Source organism: Leiobunum rupestre, chromosome 9 (genome assembly GCF_980474605.1).
Source record: "Leiobunum rupestre chromosome 9, qqLeiRupe1.1.hap1, whole genome shotgun sequence".
Classification (NCBI taxonomy): Eukaryota; Metazoa; Arthropoda; class Arachnida; order Opiliones; family Sclerosomatidae; genus Leiobunum; species Leiobunum rupestre.
The window spans coordinates 12,491,245-12,499,906 of NC_143392.1; positions in this window are offsets into that span (position 1 = coordinate 12,491,245).

Sequence of the window (8,662 nt, forward strand, 5' to 3'; positions counted from 1 at the left end):
TAAAGGTTCGTGACGCTCGTCCAATGAAATTCGTACACAACACTTCGTTAGCGTGTTTAAAGGATAGCTGCGTTCTCCTTGTGTTTGTTGCTCCTAGTTGCCACTATCTGCACAACCAAGTTTCACGGGTTAAATTTAGTTAGCGGCGCTTTGCCATCCCTTTCTATCCGACCCCCCTTAGACACTTCTAAAAAAAATACGCAGTCTTATAATTTTGGATACGATTGACTTTTAAATTCCGTTTAAGTTTTAATCTATATAACCGCTGTACCTCTACAATGTGCGTGCCAAAGCCCCCCTTTTCCGATTGTGGGCGTTGATTTACGCACGCTGATTATTACCCAACTGAGTGACTTAAAAATTTAATTTATTTTTTAAATTACGTATTTACTTTAGCTCTAATGGTTTGCCAGGTTTCGGTGCCCTAGAAAAATTAGGGGCCCTTGGGCGCCGCATAAACCACATTCCCGCTGACGTTCGTTTTTGCCTTACGCAGAGTGCGTAACTTACTTATCGAAGCCGTGTATGGCCAGAAGAAATAAATAAGTGTGACACTTAGAGTGCGTGATTTACGAATCGAAGCCGCGTATGGCCAGAAGTAACAAATAAGTGTGACACTTACTTATCGAAGCCGCGTATGGCCAGAAATAACAAATAAGTTTGACATTTACTTAACGGAGCCGTGTATGGCCAACGCTATTCGGGTGCGATTTGAGATATAACTTCGAAACTGGATGTAGTTATTAGGATGGTCATTGCGGATATTTTACTAGACTTCATTTTAATTTAACCAAGGCTTAGCTTGTTTTGGCCTAATTTTAACGCTATTCGCGTGCGATTTGAAACCTTGATGTAGTTATTGGGATGGTATTGCGGATATTTTACCAGACTTAATTTGAAATTAAGCATTTTTACGCAGTCTTATCATTTTGGATCCGATTGACTTATAAATTCCGTTTAATTTTTAATCTATATTGCTGCTATACCTCTGCTCTGTGTGCACGTTTCAGCTCTGTCAGGTAAACAGGGGGTGCAACAGCCCCCCTTTTCCTATTTTGAGCGTTGATTTACGCAGAGTACGAAAGTTCCCAAAAATCTCCCGGGTAAAGCGTTATTAATAGATTAGTTCCTATTGGATTTGAGATACTGAACCCAAACTTAGAATACAGATAACGAAGCTTACGTCTGACGCTATGCTTAACCCTAATGCCAAGGCTTAGAGAAACATTTATAAGCTTCGTAGTTCCTATTGGATTTGAAATATGGGGCTTAAACTTTGAATATAGGTAAAGGTGGTTACGTTTGGCACTATGCTTAACCATATTAACAAGCGCCAAGGCTTATAGATCCTCCACGAATTTTCTTCGTAGTTCCTATTGGATTTGAGATACGGAGCTCAAACTTACTTATGATTGTACGAATAAACGCCTGGGATGCGTCAAAATTCTAAGAATTCTTCCCTTGATAGTGAGAATTCTCACTTCTCAAAATTTTGACGGTCCTTCTCTCAGGAAGTGACGTCATCTCTTCTCGCGAGTTCTCTAATTCTAACCAGTTTACTTGATGCCGAAGAAAATAAACAGTATGATATTTTGTGGACGAAAATGAATTTCAGAGAAAACCGAATGTTAAGTTAATTTCCGATGAAATATTTCATTTCAAATTATAAATAAAATGTTTTCTCCCTTCATATATTGTCGTGAAATCGTGTTTATATAATATTTATTGTCAAAGGCTTAGATTACAACGTTCGTGACATTCTCGTAAGCCGCCATCTTTAGAAGAATCTTCTCAAGCGAAGAATTACTTCTTAGGATTTTGACGTACCCCAAGACACGAATAAATTATTGCGCTTTTGGTTATTTTACGGAAGTTTCGCTTGTGGACAATATTGAAAAGATTTTCACCCAAATATTGAACAAACGAGGTTAGGCCTGATATCTTTTAACTTCAGCTTGTAGACAGTAATATTTCTTAATAAAATTGCAGAAAAAAATATGGATATATCTTCCAAATGCTTTTAGAAACACGCTTGAGATAATATAATCATTTCGTACAGGTTTTACAACAAATATTGTAGTTAAATTTCTTATTTTTATTATCAGACTTATTCTAAAATGTAACAAAATAATTTTTTAATGTTTGAAAAATACATCTAATATTTTTACTCACTTCGTATTTGTGTCTGGAATAGTTTCACAATTCTCTCAGTAGAGGCACTGCAATTTGAACAATGAGCTTTTTGCTTAGAATTCAGATAACTATGTGACGGCGGTTTCTAGAGTTGCTTCCAATCCCCCACTTGCTTCAAGTGGGGCCTCTATCAGAAAAAGATTAAAAAGTTTACACAAATGCTTCTAAAAGCTCTTTTAGGTGGCAGCACCTTCCAGGTACTTAAAACAAAGGCGAGTTGTCCGAGATCTATAAATTGGCTACACGAAACCACTAGTTTAATAAGTTAGGCCAAAACTATTCGCTAGCTTTGGGACGAAAAGAGTACACCTTTTACCACAAACTACCTTACTTGTTTCATACAATAACATCCAAACTGTATTTTGAAGTTGCTCGCTATTTCCTAAAAATTACTCCAAAATAAACTAGAGAATAGTTTTCGCTAATTAACGTGATTCCTAAAAGCCAATCAACGCGAGAAGTTCCCAATTTTCCACCCGTTTTAAGCTAGATTTTGACGCTTCCTCAACTTGTTTTGATTTATACGTTGGGTTAGTCTATGAGGAGAACGCAGCTAGCCTTTAAAAACGCTAATGCAGTGTTGTGTACAAATTTCACTGGACGAGCCTTTACGCTGAACGTTTTACGGAAAGGGCGCTAAAGAGTCTAACCAGGAATTCATAACTCGAGGTATGTATTCCTGGTATAACCAATGACAACGGTACTCAAGAAAATGCACGACTTCCGACAGGTTGCGTTCTCCTTGTGTGGGGTGCTGTGCAGTGGCGGCTTAAGAAGGCTGGGTCCCCGGGGCGGCGGCAGTGTTTTGTGACACCCCCCAGGACCGTGCAGAAGTTTTCACTGGTCCGTCTTCTTCAAGTTTAATCGTTCTGATTTGCACCCCCCCCCCCTCGAGCTTCTCTGATGGCACCCCCTGCTGCCCTGGTACCCAGGGCGGACCGCCCCCCCCCCCTTAGGCTACCACTGGTTCTGTGTTTGTTGCTCCTAGATGACAGTGCTAGGGATTTTAATTTGGAAGAGAGGGAAAAAAGGAAAATGAAGTTATTTTTCAAAAATTAAGTATACATAGTTTGCATCCCTACGTCATCAATGACGCAGTTCCAAGTATAGATATAAGAACCAAGAATAAATATTTAATTTGAGCAAGAATGAACGGTTCTATGCCGCCATTTTGCCGGTGTAGATTTCTTAGTAAAACGGGAGGGTTAACAGTTTCAATCGTCTGTTTGCGGATTTTAATTATTTTCAAATGATTAAGAAATTATTTTCACGTTAAAAATGGTTATCTGCCTGGTTAAAAATTGTTCGAGTAGTTCAAATACCAAGGAAGAGCGAAAATTGTTTATTTTATTCGATAGCGAAGGTAATTATAAAAAGGATGACCGCAAAGGCCTAACTTTGAAAAGCTTTGTTAACTTTTTTTCGTAGATATTTCTGTCGTAATTTTATATTTTATTTAAATAACCCGGCCTTAGAATCTTATCTGGCTTTGTTTAGGGCCCATTTAAAATTTTAAAGCATAAATCTAATACATTTTGTAGCTTTGACGAGATTACCAACAAAATGGCTACCTATTTAGTAGCTACGCGCGAAATGGTTTGAATTTTTGATCGCCCTCCCAGTTTCCTTGGAGACCATAGGCCCCTCCCTTCGGTGCAAACTATGTATTTAAAGGATTTTGGGAATTTTACTAAATTTCGCCAGAAATATTTGGTCTAATACTTTAAATATCGCGTCTCGACTTTTGTTAGACCCCACGAATGAAATTAACTGGAATACAGGAAAGATACTAGCCCCTCAGAATGACGTGGGAAGAGATAATATTTCCCAAGATATTTCGCGGAATCACAAAAACGTTTCAAATTAGGTGTCTAGTCGGGTGATTCAATTTGAGATATTTTTAGCCACTTTCGCCCAGAATCCTACACACGATAAGGGATTTTCGGTGATAATTCTAAAACCGCCCTTTTAGAAAATTTTCTTTTATATTCTAACGTAGAACAAGAGAGGTATATATTTTTACAAAATATAATGACCACGAATACCATTGGGCACGCCAAAATCTTTGGCGAAGAAAGTTATAGATCCACCCAAAATAGAAATATAACGAAGGGGAAAACGCCTTTCACGAGATTTTCTGCGGTTTGCAAATTTATGAGGTCTGATATTTGGACGGTTTAAGCCGCACGTGAATACAAATTTTAATAAACTGGTACTACTAATTAATTAGTGTTTCCAATTTAGTTTCCCTTGTAGTCGAAAAATTATTAGTGTTTCCAATTTAGTTTCCCTTGTAGTCGGAAAATTGGAAACATTTTTTAACTTAAATTTAAGGTCGACAGAATCATCCGAAAAATTCGGGGTTAATTTCCGGTAGCTACTCTCCCCTTCCGCTTCTCAAAACTCTACCTTCAAAATTCAAACGATTCTTGGGCCCCCTCTCGCTTCCCTTTGACGCTTTAAAGAACTTTATAGGGGCGTAACCGTAGCTTTATTCGCGACCGAAAAACTATAGCTGCGCCCCCTTTGGTTCTCCATTGAAACCTATATAGGTAGAGGCTTAAGCAGAAAACGCTATTAGTTTTTCCTCATCTTTATTCGTAAAGTTGACTTTAAAATTAATGACAATTGCATTTTTAATATAATTTTTGCGTCGTTTTCTTATATTTTGATAAGTTTATTTAAGAAAAACGTTCTTATGACTTTTTAATTTGTCTGTAGCAGACGCTAGTCGCTAGATCATATCGCTACCTGAGAGCAAAAGTCAAGTAAGTCGAGATACGTGACTATTGAAAGAAATTCAAAATAAGACCCCTTGAGTGTTTTTAAATAAAGGTGACTCAGTACAAAATTTTCAAAAATATATTTTCATTCTATTTTTATCCATTTTCATTATTAGATTATCGTTGTTATTATGCTAGATTTTGAACTTAAAACTAATTTTTCTCAAATAGGGGTTTTCAGACTTGCTTGACTCTTGCTCTAAGGTAGCGATATATAGGTGCAACATCGGAGAAGCTAATAGTATATTTTCAGGCTGAGAAATAAGGAATTTTTTTAAACTGGACCTGTGGCCAGTAGAGCCTAAGTAGTTTAATTAAAAAACTGGACACTGGCCACTTACCATTTTTAACCTTCAAAATCAGGCTTTCACACAATTGAAACAAGGCCAAGCACACAGCATAGAAGCAAAGACCAAACAATTTTAGGGATTAATATAGTATTTTTTTAATGAATTAAAATCTTGAAGGGAAAAAACTTTTGAATTAATTAAGTGGTCACCAGGGCCACTAACACCCCAAGCATTTAATTTTTAGACTGGCCCAGCTAATTTTTAAACTCGCGATTGGTCTGTGATAGCTTGGATTGAAAATAGAAGCGTTAGCTTCTATTATTAATCCAAGGTGATAGTGCCTTATTTCTCACACTGGTATAGACTCTTTTTTTTTGGAATTTTGCTGGGCGCGTCCATGTTGCGTTTACCCCCCTTAACCCCCATTCTCCATATCCTGGGACCAAAGACCCGAGCCTAGACCCCCCACCGGTGGTTCCAGGTAATGGCCGACTAGCGGGCGGCCAAAAAGAGGGGTCGAAAAGACCGCGAAAAAGAGTGTATATTTTTCTCGACGAAACTTGGGAGAAGCTAGCGCCGTTACGCCACCTACACTCGTTTCGGTCGCGAATTGTCTACAATCTACATGGTTCGAGGGCCTCCACATTATCTAGTAGGCTTATTTACCCGCTTTTATACCCTAACATGGCGCAAATGAATTTGGAGATCGACCGATAAAACAAAACTAAACTTTTAAGTGTTTAAAAATTACATTAAATTTTTACGGCATTTTTGTTGCGTATTTTTTTATTGGTAGCTAAATTTCTTAAGCAGAAGCCGCTTAATTAGTAAAATGTGTGTGTGTTTTTTTTTAAACGCATGAGTTTTTAGCAATTATATTGGCTCTTTTAGTTACATGTTCTCGGCCCCTCCTTTTTTTACTTACTACGCTAGAACATATTAAGTTTGATTTATCAACACGCAAATGTACAAGGCCTTAGCTAGCAAAAATAGACATTTCTGAAAATTCTAAGCTAAACCGGCCAAACACAACATAGCGCTACTTCAGTGGAACTTACCAACTTATTTATTCTTTGGTTTTTAAAATTTTGCTTATGATCATTCCTATTTGATTGGAATATTCTGAAGCGTCACCCATAAAGTCGATTTTAAAAATATAGCTAAGGTAGCCTACGTGAAAATAGTGTATTTCAAATTATAGTAAGTCCATAACTGAACTATTTACAAAATTAATGACATATAGTTAATTAACTATTTATAATGGTTTTTATAAAACTATAACCGTTAAATAAGTAGGATTTTTATCAAAATTCCACTATCTATCCAGACAACTAGATTGGCAGGTTTGTCAGATAATCCTTTTTTGAGCCTCCCTGGTTCATGAAAAATCGGGCCAAGCCTTCGGCCTTTCTATACACAAAAGTAAATAAACACATAAGTAGTATTTTATAGAATAGTCTATTGCGCCCGGGGCGAGTGAAAATTTGGCGTCTCCCCATAAGCTTAAATCGCTTATAGGCGTCGAGCTTAGGAAATCAAGCGCCATCTACCTTAATATCGTGCACTAAATATGTGAAGAAATAGAAATTTCAATGTTTTTTGGTTGAACTTTCAGCGCTTGTGCAGAGATAATTTTGAACGAGTAGACCGCTTTCATATATTCGATTAAAAACTCGGCCGGTAGGCGGCGATACTTATGACCAAAATTTAAACTACGCACGAAGCCTATAGAAAAATGATATTTTGGCACCCCTAGACCCTAACGCGCCAGTCGCGTCCGCCCTTTCCCAGCTACGGCCTTGCACATGTTGGCCAAATTTATTTATTTTCGTCGCGTCTGAACATGGATATCCAGAATTCCAGATGTTAGAATTAGTGTATTTATAAATTAACGTGGCCTTCTTGTTTGAATGTAGCTACTACGTCGCAACTTTAGCTTTGGCAGGGCCCCCACTCAAATCTTCAATTTTTTTATAGGAAAAATAGGATTATATATCTAAAAATATAGGACTATTTTTACCAAATTATAGGACTTTATAGGACTATTTTTACCAAATTATAGGACTTTATAGGACTATTTTTACCAAATTATAGGATTTTATAGGACTATATATGCTATTTCATTTAAAAACCAAATCTATTTAGTAAAATAAATCTTTGATTTTCACTTAAAAAATAGAAACTATTTAACCATTTTATCACAAAAATATAATAGTAGCTAACCATGTTAACAAGAACAAAAGTATAGACTAGAATGACTTGGTATAGGAATTTATCCTATAGCTAAATCTAGCAATTTCACCGAGTGGTTGGATTTGAAATGGGCAAAATATCAAAATTATAGGATTTTATAGGACTTTTGGGGGATTTTGCTAAAAATATAGGATTTTATAGGAATTATACCTTGGAGTAGAGAAGTAGAGTCAATGGCTAAACTATATAATACCGTCTTTAAAACATGATTTTGATTGTTACCAATTTTCCATTCAAACCTCTAAGTTCAAACCTTTGACGGTTTGTTCGGCCTTGGTTCTATAAAATCAAGATCAAATATTCACAACACATTTGGAAATAACTCTCTTTTTCGTCGCTAGAGTAAGGTAAAACGAAGGCCCCTACCAAAAACGCACTGCATGCTGGGAGGGCTTAGGCCCAATTGATTTGGGAAGAGACTCAATGCTACAGTTATGGGAATTTCCCCTCCAGTCAACTTCTCTACTCCAAGATTATACGACACCTCGGATTTTCACGTGCGCGTGGCAAAAATATAAGCTTCGTGCATAGTTTAAACTTTGGTCAGAAGCAAAGACTTTATAAGCTATCGCTTTGGTCAGAAGCATAGAGATAGAAATCATAGAAATAAGGTCAGAAGTATCGCCGCGTACCGACTGAGTTTTAAATCGAATGTGTGAAAGTTGTCTGCTCATTCAAAATTATCTTGATTGTATTTTCTCTAAGAAATTATTTAAAATGATTTGGCTTAAAAAACAGTCCTTTTTTATCTTAACAAACATACGATCATTTCAAATTAGATAGGTTTCTCTTTCTTTTTCATGAGACGTAAACCTTTTTGGGTAGTACCAACTTGTTTTTTTTATGACGTATTATTTCCATGAAAAATTGTCCATTTTTGACCAAACTAATTTCATTAAAGGTTTTCGAGTACGCTCTACAACTTGTTGATTGAAAATTTTCGTCTATGACCTATCGTTCAAAAAATAAAAATTTCAAAACGGGGAAAGATTTCAAGATTTTTCTGAAAATTCCAAAAGAAAAGGGTCCTCCCCGAGAGAGTATACCCTGATAATTTCACATTTTTAGCAACTACAGTTTTTGAGAAAAACGCCTGGGCTGATCAAATTAAGACACCCTGTATACATGTATTCTATAATGTCA